We start from the raw sequence: 17,229 nt of genomic DNA on the forward strand, positions 1-17,229 counted from the left end.
AATAATATACACAGTAATTATGGTAATAATACACACAGTAATTATGGTAATAATATACACAGTAATTCTGGTAATAATACACACAGTAATTATGGTAATAATACACACAGTAATTATGGTAATAATACACACAGTAATCATGGTAATAATACACACAGTAATCATGGTAATAATACACACAGTAATCATGGAAATAATACACACAGTAATCATGATAATAATACACACAGTTATCATGGTAACAATACACACAGTAATTATGGTAATAATACACACAGTAATTATGGTAATAATACACACAGTAATTATGGTAATAATACACACAGTAATCATGGTAATAATACACACAGTAATCATGGTAATAATACACACAGTAATTATGGTAATTATACACACAGTAATTATGGTAATAATACACACAGTAATCATGGTAATAATAGACACAGTAATCATGGTAATAATAGACACAGTAATCATGGTAATAATACACACAGTAATCATGGTAATAATACACACAGTAATCATGGTAATAATACACACAGTAATCATGATAATAATAGACATAGTAATCACTGCAATAATAGACAGTAGAACTATATACAAAAGACGAGGTAATTAGTCCCTCAGCCTTGTAGTTATTGTAGATATTCTACAACCACGGTGTCTTAACGTTCATCTTGCCGGTATTGTATACCTTTCTTGCACAGTAGTCGTGGTAATAACAAAGCAATCATGGTAGTAATACACAGAGCAATCATGGTAGTAATACACAGAACAATCATAGTAATAATAGACAAAGTAATCATTGAAATCACAGGCAGAGTAATCATGGTAATAAGAGACATAGTAACCAATGTAATAGACCTAGCAATTACTGTAATAATAGGCACAATAATCGCTTTAATAACAGACACATTAATCACTTTAATAATAGAGACAGTAATTATGGCAATAATAGCCTCAGCAATCATTGTAATTATAGACATAGTAATCAAAGAATAAAATTACATAGAAATCATGGTAATAATAGACACAGTAATCACTGTAATAATTGACAAGGTAATCACTGTAATAAACACAGTAATCACTTTCAAAACAGACACAGTAATCACTGTAATAATAGAGACAGTAATCACTGTAATAATAGACACAGTAATAACTGTAATAATAGACACAGTAATTACTGTAGTGACAGACACGGTAATCGTTGTAATAACAGACACAGTAATTACTGTAATAATAGACACAGTAATCACTGTTATAATAGACACAGTAATCACGGTAATAACATCAATTACTTTGCAAGTTGACCTCGCCTGTCAGTCGACCTCTTACCTGGAAAGAGGGAAAAAAATCCTGGATTTAAATTATGCCCCAAGCGGGGTAAAAAGCAGCCCACACAGGGAGGAAAATATGTAAGAGAAGGGAAGGGAGACAAGCAGGTAAGGCATAAATGATGATTGGGAGGGAGGAGAATGAGAAAATAATGACTATGAGGCAGGGAATGAGGGAGGAATCAGTGGGAGGGGGTGAAGAAAGACTCAGGACCAGGGAATTTAGAGGACAAGAATAAGAGGCAGAGGAAATCTTGAGACAACAACATAGAATGTGTAGATGGAGGCACAAGAGGGAGTGACGGAGCAAAAAAGAGGGAGTGATGGAGGAACAAGAGAGAGTGACTGAGTAACAAGAGAGAGTGATGGAGGTACAAGAGGGAGTGGTGGAGGAAGAAGAGGGAGTGATGGAGGAACAAGAGGGAGAGATAGAGTAGGAGTAAGTGATGGAGGAACAAGAGGGAGAGATGGAGGAGCAAAAGGAGGTGATGGAGGAGCAAGTGAGGGTGATGGATTAACAAGAGGGAGTGATGGAGGAACAAGAGGGAGGAGGGAGTGATGGAGTAAAAAGAGGGAGTGATTGATTAGCAAGAGGGAGAAATGGAGGAACAAGAGGGAGTGATGGAGGAACAAGTGGGAATGATGGAGGAGCAAGAGGGAGTGATGGATTAACAAGAGGGAGTTATGGAGGAGCAAGAAGGAGTGGTGGAGGAACAAGAGGAACTGGTGGAGGAACAAGAGGGAGTGATGGAGGAACAAGAAGGAGTAAAGAAGAAACAAGAGGGAGAGATGGAGTAACAAGAAAGAGTGATGGAGGTAGAAGAGGGAATGATGAAAGAACAAGTGGGAGTGATGGAGGAGCAAGAGAGAGTAATGGAGGAACAAGAGGGAGTGATGGAAGTACAAGAGGGAGTGATGGAGGAAGAAAGGGGAACGATGGAGGAACAAGAGGGAGTGATGGAGGAACAAGAGGGAGTGAGGAGGAACAAGAGAGAGTGGAGGAGGAACAAGAAGGAGTGATGGAGGAACAAGAAGGAGTGGTGGAGGAACAAGAGGGAGTGGTGGAGGAACAACAGTGAGTGATGGAGGAACAAGGAGTGGTGGAAAAACTAGTGGGAGTGATGGAGGAACAAGAAGGAGTGATGGAGTAACAAGAGGAGCGATGGAAGAACAAGAGGAAGTGGGGGAGGAACAATCGGGAGTGGTGGAGGAACAAGAGGAGCGATGGAAAAACAAGAGGAAGTGGTGGAGGAACAATAGGCAGCGGTGGAGGAACAACAGGGAGTGGTGGAGGAACAAGAGGGAATGATGGAGAAAACAGATGGGAGTGGGGGGACTAGGGGAAGTGATGGTGGAACAAGAGGGAGTGAGGAGGAACAAGAGGGAGTGGGGAAGAAACAAGAGGGAGTGATGGAGAAACAAGAAGGAGTGCGGGAGGAACTAGGGGGAGTGATGGTGGAACAAGAAGGAGTGATGAAGGAGAAAGGGGAAGTGATGGAGGAACAAGGGGAGTGATGGAGGAACAAGAGGGAGTGAGGAGGAACAAGAGGGAGTGGTGGAGGAACAAGAGGGAGAGGGGGAGGAACAAGAGGGAGTGGTGAAGGAACAAGAAGCAGTGATGGAGGAACAAGAGGGAGTGATGGAGGAACAATAGGGAGTGATGGAGGAGAAAGAGAGAGTGATGGTGGAACAAGAAGGAGGAGAGAGTGATGGAGGAACAAGAGGGAGTGATGGAGAAACAAGAGGGAATGATGGAGGAAAAAGGAGTGATGGAGGAACAAGAGGGAGAGATGGAGACACAAGGGTGAGTGATGATGGAACAAGAGGGAGGGATGGAGGAACAAGAGGGAGTGATGGAGAAACAAGAGGGAGTTATGGAGGAACAAGAGAGAGTGATGGAGGAACAAAAGGGAGTGATGGAGGAACAAGAGGGAGTGGTGGAGGAACAACAGTGAGCGATGGAGGAACAAAACGGAGTGGTGGAGGAACTAGGGGGAGTGATGGTGGAACAAGAGGGAGTGATGCATGAACAAGGGAGAGTGATGGAGGAACAAGGGGGAGGGATGGAGGAACAAGAGGGAGTGAGGAGGAACAAAAGGGACTGGTGGAGGAACAAGAGGGAGTGATGGAGGAACAAGAGGGAGTGGGGAGGAACTAGGGGGAGTGATGGTGGAACAAGAGAGAGTGATGGAAGAACAAGAGGGAGTGATGGAGGAACAAGAGGGAGGAGGGAGTGATGAAGGAACAAGAGGAGTGATATAGGAACAAGAGGGAGTGATGGACGAACAAGAGGGAGAGATGGAGTAACAAGAGGGAGTGATGGAGGAACAAGATGGAGTGAGGGAGGGACAAGAGGGAGTGATGGAGGAACAACAGGGAGTAATAATTGAACAAGGAGTGAGGGAGAAACAAGAAGGAGTGATGGAGGAACAAGAGGTAGGAGGGAGTGATGGAGGAACAAGAGGGAGTGATGGAGGAACAAGAGGGAGTGATGGAGAAACAAGAAGGAGTGACGGAGTAACAAGAGGGAGATATGGAGGAACAAGGGGTAGTGATGGTGGAATAAGAGGGAGCGATGGAGGAACAAGAGGGAGTGGAGGAGGAACAAAAGGGAGTGGTGGAGGTACAAGAGGGATTGATGGAGGAACAAGAGGGAGTGATGGAGGAACAAGGGGGAGTGATGGAGGAACAAGGGAAAGCGATGGAGGAACAACAGTCAGTGATGGAGAAACAAGAGTGAGTGGTGGAGGAACAAGAGGGAGTGGTGGAGGAACTAGTGGGAGTGATAGTGGAACATGAGGGAGTGATGGAGGAACAAGAGGGAGTGATGGAGAAACAAGAGGGAGGAGGGAGTGATGGAGGAACAAGAGGAGTGCTTGAGGAACAAGAGGGAGTGATGGAGGAACAAGACGAGTGATGGAGGAACAAGAGGGAGTGATGGAGGAACAAGAAGGAGTGATGGAGGAACAAGAGTGAGTGATGGAGGAACAAGAGGGAGTGAGGGAGGAACAAGAGGGAGTGATGGAGGAACAAGAGAGAGTGAGGGAGGAACAAGAGGGAGTGATGGAGGAACAAGACGAGTGATGGAGGAACAAGAGGGAGTGATGGAGGAACAAGAGGGAGTGATGGAGGAACAAGAGTGAGTGATGGAGGAACAAGAGAGAGTGAGGGAGGAACAAGAGGGAGTGATGGAGGAACAAGACGAGTGATGGAGGAACAAGAGGGAGTGATGGAGGAACAAGAGGGAGTGATGGAGGAACAAGAGTGAGTGATGGAGGAACAAGACGAGTGATGGAGGAACAAGAGGGAGTGATGGAGGAACAAGAGGGAGTGATGGAGGAACAAGAGTGAGTGATGGAGGAACAAGAGAGAGTGAGGGAGGAACAAGACGAGTGATGGAGGAACAAGAGGGAGTGATGGAGGAACAAGAAGGAGTGATGGAGGAACAAGTGGGAGTGAGGGAGTAACAAGAGGGAGTGATGGAGGAACAAGAGGGAGTGGTGGAGGAACAAGAGAGAGTGAGGGAGGAACAAGAGGGAGTGATGGAGGAACAAGAGGGAGTGAGGGAGGAACAAGAGGGAGTGATGGAGGAACAAAAAAGAGTGATAGAGTAACAAGAGGGAGGAGGGAGGAACAAGAGGGAGTGATGGAGGAACAAGAAGGAGTGATGGAGGAACAAGTGGGAGTGAGGGAGTAACAAGAGGGAGTGATGGAGGAACAAGAGGGAGTGGTGGAGGAACAAGAGGGAGTGATGGAGAAGCAAGAGAGAGTGATGGAGGAACAAGAGGGAGCGATGGAAGAACAAGAGAAAGGAGGGAGTGATGGAGGAACAAGAAGGAGTGAGGGAGGAGCAGGAGGGAGTGATGAAGGAACAAGAGGGAGTGATGGATTAACAAGAGGGAGTCATGGAGGAACAAGAAGGAGTGAGGGAGGAGCAGGAGGGAGTGATGGAGGAACAAGAGGGAGTCATGGAGGAACAACAGAGAGTGATGGAGGAACAGGAGGGAGTGATGGAGGAACAAGATGGTGTGATGGAGGAACAAGAGGAGTGATGGATGAAGAAGAGGGAGTGATGGAGGAACAAGAGGAAGTGATGGAGGTACAATGGGGAGTGATGGAGAAACAAGAGGGAGTGATGGAGGAACAAGAAGGAGTGGTGGAGGAATAAGGGGGAGTGATGGTGAAACAAGAGGGAGTGATGGAGGAACAAGAGGGATGATGGAGGAACAAGAGGAAGTGATGGAGGAACAAGAGGAAGTGATGAAAGAACAAGACGGAGTGATGGAGGAACAAGAGACAGTGCTGGAAGAAAAAGAGGGGGGGATGGAGGAACAAGAGGGAATGGTGGATGAACAAGAGGAAATGATGGAGAAACAAGAGAGAATGATGGTGGAACAAGAGGGAGTGATGGAGGAACAAGAAGGAGTGAAGAGGAACAAGTGGGAGTGGTGGAGGAGCAAGAGGGAGTAATGGAGGAACAAGAGGAAGTGATGGAGGAACAAGAGGGAGTGATGGAGGAACAAGAGAGAGGGATGGTGGAACAAGAGGGAGTGATGGAGGAACAAGAGGGAGTGGTGGAGGAACAAGAGGGAGTGGTGGAGGAACAAGGCGAAGTGATGGATAAAACACACTCCAGCAACACACACAAACCAGTAGCACACACATCAGCAACACACACCATAAACTTACACACCAGCAACACACACTAGCAACACACACACACACCAGCAACACACACACGCCAGCAACACACACACCGGCAAGGCACACACACACACCAGCAACACACACAAACCAGCAACACACACAAACCAGCAAGACAAACACACCAGCAAAACGCACACACACACCAGCAACACACACACACACCAGCAACACACACATGCCAGCAACACACACACGGCAGCAACACACACACCGGCAAAGCACACACACACACCAGCAATACACACACCAGACACACACACACCAGCAACACACACAAACCAGCAACACACACACACCAGCAACACACACAAACACACACCAGCAACACACACACACCAGCAACGCACACACTCAAGCAACACACACGCACCAGCAACACACACACACTCACACCAGCTACAAATACACACCAGCAAGACTCACACGCCAGCAACACACACACCAGCAACACACACACACACACACCAGCAACACATACACCAGCAACTCACACAAACCATCAAGAAACACTCACCAGCAAGACACATACACCAGCAACACACACACCAGCAACACACACAAACCAGCAAGACACACACACAAGCAACACACACACACACACCAGCAACACACACAAACACACACCAGCAACACACACACACCAGCAACACACACACAAGCAACACACACAAACCAGCAACACACACACCAGTAACACACACGTACCAGCAACACACACACCAGTAACTCACACACACCAGCAACACACACACACCAGCAACACACACAAACCAGGAACACACACACACCAGCAACACACACACCAGCAACCCACACACACACAAGCAACACACACACCAGCAACACACACTCACCAGCAACACACACACACACACACCAGCTACACATACACACCAGCAAGACACACACGCCAGCAACACACACACCAGCAACACACACACCAGTAACACACACGCACCAGCAACACACACACACACACACCAGCTACACACACACACCAGCAAGGCACACACGGCAGCAACACATACACCAGCAACATACACACACAAGCAACATACACACACCAGCAACACACACACCAGTAACACACACACACACACACTAGCAACACACACACACCAGCAACACACACCAGCAACACTCACACCACCAGCAAAGACCAGAAACACACACTAGGATCACACACACACCAGCAACACACACGCACACACACACACACACGTACACACCAGCAACACACACAAACCAGTAACACACACACCAGCAACATACACCATAAACTTACACACAAGCAACACTCACGAGCAACACACACATACTAGCAAAACACACACGCCAGCAACACACACACCAGCAACACACACACACACACCAGCAACACCCACATCAGCAACACACACGCACCAGCAACACGCACACACCAGCAACACACACACACCAGCAACACACACACACCAGCAACACACACACACACCAGCTACACACACACACCTGCAACACACACACACGCCAACAACACACACATGAGTATCACACACACCAACAACACACACACACATTAGCAACACACACACACACACATCAGCAACACACACACCAGTAACACACACACACACCAGCAACACACACACACACCAGCAATACACACGCACACCAGCAACACACACACACTAGCAACACACAAACACCAGCACCAAACTCACACCAGCAACACACAGACACCAGCAACACTCACACCAGCAGCAAACACCAGCAACACACATTGGCAACACACACACACCAGCAACACACACTCACCAGCAACACACACACACAACAGCAATACACACACACAAGCAACACACACACACCAGCACCACACACACCAGCAGCACACACACCAGCAACACACACCAGCAACACACACACTCACCAGCAATTCACACACCAGCAACACACACCAGCAATTCGCACACCAGCAACACACACACACACACACACACACAAACACATACACACACACACACACACACACACACACCCAGCACACTCGCACACCAGCAACACACACACACCAGCAACACACACTCCAGCAACACACACCCCAGCAGCAAACACTCACCAGCAACACACACACACCAGCAACACACACACATAAGCAACATACACACCAGAATCACACTCACTCCAGCAACACACACCCCAGCAGCAAACACACACCAGCAGCACTCACACACCAGCAGCACACACACACACCAGCAACACACGCACCAGCGTCACACACCAGCAACACACACACCACCAACACACGTACCACCAACACACACCACCAACACACGCACCACCAACACACACACCACTAACACACACACCACCAACACACAAACCGGCAACACACACAATACGAAAACACACTCACCAGCATCACACATACACACCACCAACACATGCACCAGCAACACACACACACACCAGCAACACTCACACAAGCAGCAAACACCAGTAACACACTCTAGCAACACACACACACATACCAGCAATACACACACTCCAATAACACTCACGCACCAGCAATACACACACCAGCAGCACACACACGAGGAACACACACGCACCAGCAACACACACACCAGAAAAACACACATACCAGCAACACACACACACACACCAGCAATAACACACCAGCAACACACGCAGAAACACACACACATACACACACACACACACACACACACACACACACACACACACACACACACACACACACACACACACACCAGGTACACTCGCACACCAGCAACACACACACACACACCAGCAACACAAGAGGGAGTGGTGGAGGAACAGCAGGGAGTGATGGAGGAACAAGAGGGAGTGAAGGAGGAACAAGAGGGAGGGAAGTTGGAACAAGAGGGAGTGATGGAGGAACAAGAGGGAGTGATGGAGGAACAAGAGGGAGTGGTGGAGGAACAAGGCGAAGTGATGGATAAAACACACTCTAGCAACACACACTAGCAACACACACAATCCAGTAACACACAAATCAGCAACACACACACCGGCAACACACACACACACACACACACACACACACACACACACACCAGCAACACACACACCAGCAACACACACAAACCAGCAACACACACACAACAGCAACACACACATACAACAGCAACACACACACACACACACACACACACACACACACACACACACACACCAGATGCACACACACCAGATGCACACACACGCCAGGAACACACACACGCCAGCAACACACACACGAGCAACACACACACCAGCAACATACACATACCAGCAACACACACACCAGCAACATACATACACCAGAAACACACACACACACTAGCAACACACACACATCAGCACCAAACTCACACCAGCAACACACACACACACACCAGCAACTTTCACACCAGCAGCAAACACCAACAACACACACTAGGAACACTCACACACACCAGCAACACACACAAACCAGTGACAGACACATAAGCAAAATACAGGAGCAACACACACACACCAGCAACACACACACGCCAGCAACACACACACCAGCAACACACACACACACACACACCAGCAACACACACACATCAGCAACACACACATAACAGCAACACACACAAACCAGCAATACACACACACCAGCAACACACACACACCAGCAACACACACACACCAGCAACACAAACACACACCAGCAATACACACACAAACCAGCTACACGCACACACCAGCAACACACGCACACCAGCAACACACACACACCAGCAACACACACACCAGCAACACACACACACAAGCTACACACACACAACTGCAACACATACACGCTAGCAACACACACAAGAGCATCACACACACCAACAACACACACACACACCAGCAAGACACACACCAGCAACACGCACACCAATAACACACACACACACCAGCAACACACAGACACACCAGCAACACAGACACACCAGCAAAACTCACTCCAGCAAAACACACATACACACCAGCAACACACACACACACACACCAGCAACACACACTCATCTGCAACATACACACACACACACGCATCAGCAATACACACATACCAGCAACACACACACACCAGCAATACACACACCAGCAACACATACACACCAGCAATACACAAATCAGCAACGCACACACACACACAAACACACCAGGTACACTCGCACACCAGCAACACACACACCAGCAACACACACACACCAGCAATACACACATTAGCAACACACACACACACCAGTAACACACACACACACCAGTATCATACACACCAGCAACACACACACACACCAACAACACACACACACCAGCAACACACACACCAGCACTACACACACCAGAAACACACACCAGCAACACACACACCACCAACACACACCACCAACACACACACCATCAACACTCACTCCAGCAACACACACAGACCACCAATACACACACCAGCAACACACACACCACCAACACACACACCGGCAACACACACCAGCAACACACACACTACCTACACACACACCAGCACCACACACACCATCACACATGCACACCGCCAACACACACCAGCAACACACACACTCCAGAAACAGTCATACCACCAACACACACCAGCAACACACACACCAGCACCAAACTCACACCAGTAACACACACACACACCAGCAACACACACACACACACGCCAGTAACACTCACACCAGCAGCAAACACCAGCAACACACACACACACTAGCAACGAACACGCACACCAGCAACACACACACACACACACACACACCAGCAACACACACACACACACACACACACACCAGCAACACACTCACACACACACCAGTAATACACAAACCAGCAACACACACACCAGCAACACACACACACACACCAGCAATGCAGACACCAGAAACACACACACACACACACCAGGTACACTCGCGAACCAGCAACACACACACACCAGCAACACACATACACACCAGCAACACATGCACTCCAGCAACACGCACACCAGCAACATACACCCCAGGAAGACACACACACCAGCAACACACAAACACACACACACACCAGCAACACATGCTCATCAGCCACACACACACACACACTCCAGCAACACACACACACCAGTAATACACACACCAGCAGCACACACATCAGCAACACACACAAACCAGCAACACACACACCAGCAACACACACACACACACACCAGCAATACTGACACCAGAAACACTCACACACACACCAGGTACACTAGCGAACCAGCAACACACGCACACCAGCAACACACGCACAAGCAACATACACCCCATGAACATACACACACCAGCAACACACACACACCAGCCACCCACACACAATTTCAACACACACACACATCAGCAACACACACATACTAGCAACACACACAAGCAATACACACACTCACACACACCAGCAACACACACTCTAGCAACACACACAAACCAGCAACACACACACACCAGCAACACACACACACACCAGCAAGACACACACACCAGCAAGACACACACACCAGCAACACACACACACCAGCAAGACACACACGCCAGCTACACATACACACCTGCAACACACACACGCCAGCAACACACACACGAGCATCACACACACCAACAACACACACACACCAGCAACACACACACCAGCAACACACACACCAGCAATACACACACACACTCACAAGCAACACAGACACACCAGCAACACACACACTAGCAACACACACACCAGCACAAAACTCACTCCAGCAACACACACACACACCAGCAACACTCGCACCAGCAGCAAACACCAGCAACACACACTAGCAACACACACACACACACACCAGCAACACACACATCCACCAGCAACACACACTCACCTGCAACACACACACACACACCAGCAACACACACATACACCAGCAACACACACTCACCTGCAACACACACACACAAACCAGCAATGCAAACATATCAACAACACACACACACCAGCAATATATACACCAGCAGCACACGCACACACCAGCAACACACACAAACCAGAAACACACACACAAGCAGCACACACACCAGCAATACACACACCAGCAACACACACACACACACCACGTACACTCGCACACCAGCAACACACACACCAGCAACACACACACCAGCAACACACACACACCAGCAATACACACACACCAGCAACACACACCAGCAACGCACACCTCAGCAACACACACACAGTAGCAACACACACACACCAGCAAGGCACACTCAGCAGCAACATACACACCAGCAACACACACACACACCAGCAACACACACACCAGCACTATACACACCAGCAACACACACCAGCAACACACACACCAGCAACACACTCACCATCAACACACACACCACCAACACACACCAGCAACAGTCACACCGCCAACACATACCAGCAACACACACACCAGTACCAAACTCACACCAGTAACACACACACACACCAGCAACACACACACCAGCACCAAACTCACACAAACAACACACACACACATGCCACTAACACTCACACCAGCAGCAAACACCAGCAACACACACTAGCAACGCACACACACACACCAGCAACACTCACACACGCACACACACACACACCAGCAACGCACACTCATCAGCAACACACACACACACTCCAGCAACACACACACCAGTAATACACACACCAGCAGCATATTCACCAGTAACACACACAAACCAACAACACACACACCAGCAATACAGACACCAGCAACACACACACACACACACACACACACACACACACACACACACACACACACACACACACACACACACACACACACACACACATCACGTACACTCGCGCACCAGCAACACACACACACACCAGCAACATACACACAAAAGCAACACTAATACACCAGCAACACACACACCAGCAACATACACCCCAGGAACACACACACCGGCAAAACACACACATACCAGCAACACGCACACCAGCAACACACACAACAGAAATGCACACACACGCACCAGCAACACACACACACGAGGAACACACACACACCAGCCACCCACACACCATTTCAATACACACACACATCGTCAACACACACACACCAGCAAAACACACGCACACATCAGCAAAACACACACACACACCAGCAACACACACATTCTAGCAACACACACACCAGCAACACACACACCAGCAACACACACACACCTGTAACATACACACCAGCAATACACACACACACACACACACACACACCAGCAAAACGCACACACCAGTAACGCACAAACCAGCAACAGACACACATCTGTAACATACACACCATCAACACACACACCAGCAACACACACACCAGCAACACACACACCATCAACACTCACACCACCAACACACACACCACCAACACTCACACCACCAACACACACACCATCAACACACACACCACCAACACACACACCACCAACACACACACCATCAACACACACACCATCAACACTCACACCACCAAGACTCACACCATCAACACACACACCACCAACACACACACCACCAACACACACACCATCAACACACACACCACCAACACACACACCACCAACACACACACCGCCAACACACACACCACAAACACACACACCACCAACACACACACCACCAACACACACACCACCAACACACACACCACCAACACTCATACCATCAACACACACACCATCAACACTCACACCACCAAGACTCACACCATCAACACACACACTATCAACACACACACCACCAACACACACACCACCAACACACACACCATCAACACACACACCACCAACACACACACCACCAACACACACACCATCAACACACACACCACCAACACACACACCACCAACACACACACCACCAACACACACACCATCAACACACACACCACCAACACACACACCACCAACACTCACACCATCAACACACACACCATCAACACACACACCATCAACACACACACCACCAACACGCACACCATCAACACACACACCATCAACACACACACCACCAACACACACACCACCAACACTCACACCATCAACACACACACCATCAACACACACACCATCAACACACACACCACCAACACTCACACCACCAACACGCACACCATCAACACACACACCATCAACACACACACCACCAACACACACACCATCAACACACACACCACCAACACACACACCACCAACACACACACACCACCAACACACACACACCATCAACACACACACCACCAACACACACACCACCAACACTCACACCATCAACACACACACCATCAACACACACACCATCAACACACACACCACCAACACACACACCATTAACACACACACCACCAACACACACCACCAACACACACACCACCAACACACACCACCAACACACACACCACCAACACACACACCATCAACACACACACCACCAACACACACACCATCAACACACACACCACCAACACTCACACCACCAACACACACCACCAACACACACCACCAACACACACCACCAACACACTCCACCAACACACACCACCAACACACACACCATCAACACACACACCACCAACACACACACCACCAACACACACACCACCAACACACACACCATCAACACACACACCACCAACACACACACCACCAACACACACACCATCAACACACACACCACCAACACACACACCATCAACACACACACCACCAACACTCACACCACCAACACACACACCACCAACACTCACACCACCAACACTCACACCATCAACACACACACCATCAACACACACACCACCAACACTCACACCACCAACACACACACCATCAACACACACACCACCAACACTCACACCACCAACACTCACACCATCAACACACACACCACCAACACTCACACCACCAACACACACACCACCAACACTCACACCATCAACACAAACACCACCAACACTCACACCATCAACACACACACCACCAACACTCACACCATCAACACACACACCACCAACACTCACACCACCAACACACACACCATCAACACACACACCACCAACACTCACACCACCAACACACACACCATCAACACACACACCACCAACACTCACACCACCAACACTCACACCACCAACACACACCATCAACACACACACCACCAACACTCACACCACCAACACACACCATCAACACACACACCACCAACACTCACACCACCAACACAAACACCATCAACACACACACCACCAACACTCACACCACCAACACTCACACCACCAACACATACCACCAACACACACACCACCAACACTCACACCACCAACACTCACACCACCAACACACACCACCAACACACACACCACCAACACTCACACCACCAACACACACACCACCAACACACACACCACCAACACACACCACCAACACACACACCACCAACACACACCACCAACACACACACCACCAACACACACCACCAACACACACACCACCAACACTCACACCACCAACACTCACACCACCAACACACACCACCAACACACACACCACCAACACTCACACCACCAACACTCACACCACCAACACACACCACCAACACGCACACCACCAACACTCACACCACCAACACACACACCACCAACACACACACCACCAACACACACCACCAACACACACACCACCAACACTCACACCACCAACACTCACACCACCAACACACACACCACCAACACACACACCACCAACACACACACCATCAACACACACACCACCAACACACACCACCAACACTCACACCACCAACACACACCACCAACACACACCACCAACACTCACACCACCAACACACACACCATCAACACACACCACCAACATACAAACCGGCAACACACACCAGCAACACGCACACCACATACACACACACCAGCAACACACACACCAGCAACACACACACCAGCATCAAATTCACACCAGCAACACACACACACCAGCATCAAATTCACACCAGCAACACACAGACACACACACCAGCAACACTCATACCAACACAAACACCAGCAACACACACTAGCAACGCACACACACACCAGCAACACACACTAGCAACGCACACACACACCAGCAACACAAACACACACACACACACCAGCAACACATACTCACCCGCAACACACACACACACAAACCAGCAATACACACACACCAGTAATACACACACCAGCAGCACACACACCAGCAATACACACACACCAGTAATACACACACCAGCAGCACACACACCAGCAACACACATAAATCAGCAACATACACACCAGCAATACAGACACCAGCAACACACACACACCAGCAACACACACACCAGCAACACACACACACACACACAAGCGACACACACACCAGGTACACTCGCGCATAAGCAACACACACACACCAGCAACACACACACCAGCAACACACACACACACACACAAGCGACACACACACCAGCAACAGACACCCTAGCAACACACACACCAGCAACACACACACACGAGCAATACAGACACACCAGCAACACACACACCAGCAATGCACGCACACGCACCAGCAACACACACACACGAGCAACACACAAACACCAGCCACACTCACACCATTTCAACATACACACATACCAGCAACACACACACACATACACCAGCAACACACACACCAGCAACACACACCAGCAATACACACACCCCACCACACAAGCAACACACACACTCTAGCAAGACACACACACACACACCAGCAACACACACACCAGCAATACACACACAACAGCAACACACATACCAGCAACACAAACACCAGCAACAAACACACACCAGCAACACACACACACACGCACTAGCAACACACACACACCAGTAACACACACACATCCGCAACACACACACGCACCAAAAACACACACACACACACCAGCAACACACACGTCAGCAACACACATACATCTGCAACATCCACACCAGCAACACACACACACACCACCATAACACATAGACCAGCAACACATACACACCAGCAACACACACAAACCAGCAGCACTCACGCACCTGCAACACACACACACCAGCAGCACACACACC

The 17,229-nt window shown here is 49.0% G+C and overlaps 1 protein-coding gene across 5 annotated transcripts in view; it reads left to right on the forward strand.

Moving 5' to 3' along the window:
- LOC128690316 (neuroepithelial cell-transforming gene 1 protein) overlaps positions 1-17,229 on the forward strand; it is a 1,446,122-nt gene that overhangs the window by 1,231,500 nt on the left and 197,393 nt on the right. The window lies entirely within an intron of this gene.

The sequence above is a fragment of the Cherax quadricarinatus genome, chromosome 2 (assembly GCF_038502225.1).
Source record: "Cherax quadricarinatus isolate ZL_2023a chromosome 2, ASM3850222v1, whole genome shotgun sequence".
NCBI classification, from domain to species: Eukaryota; Metazoa; Arthropoda; class Malacostraca; order Decapoda; family Parastacidae; genus Cherax; species Cherax quadricarinatus.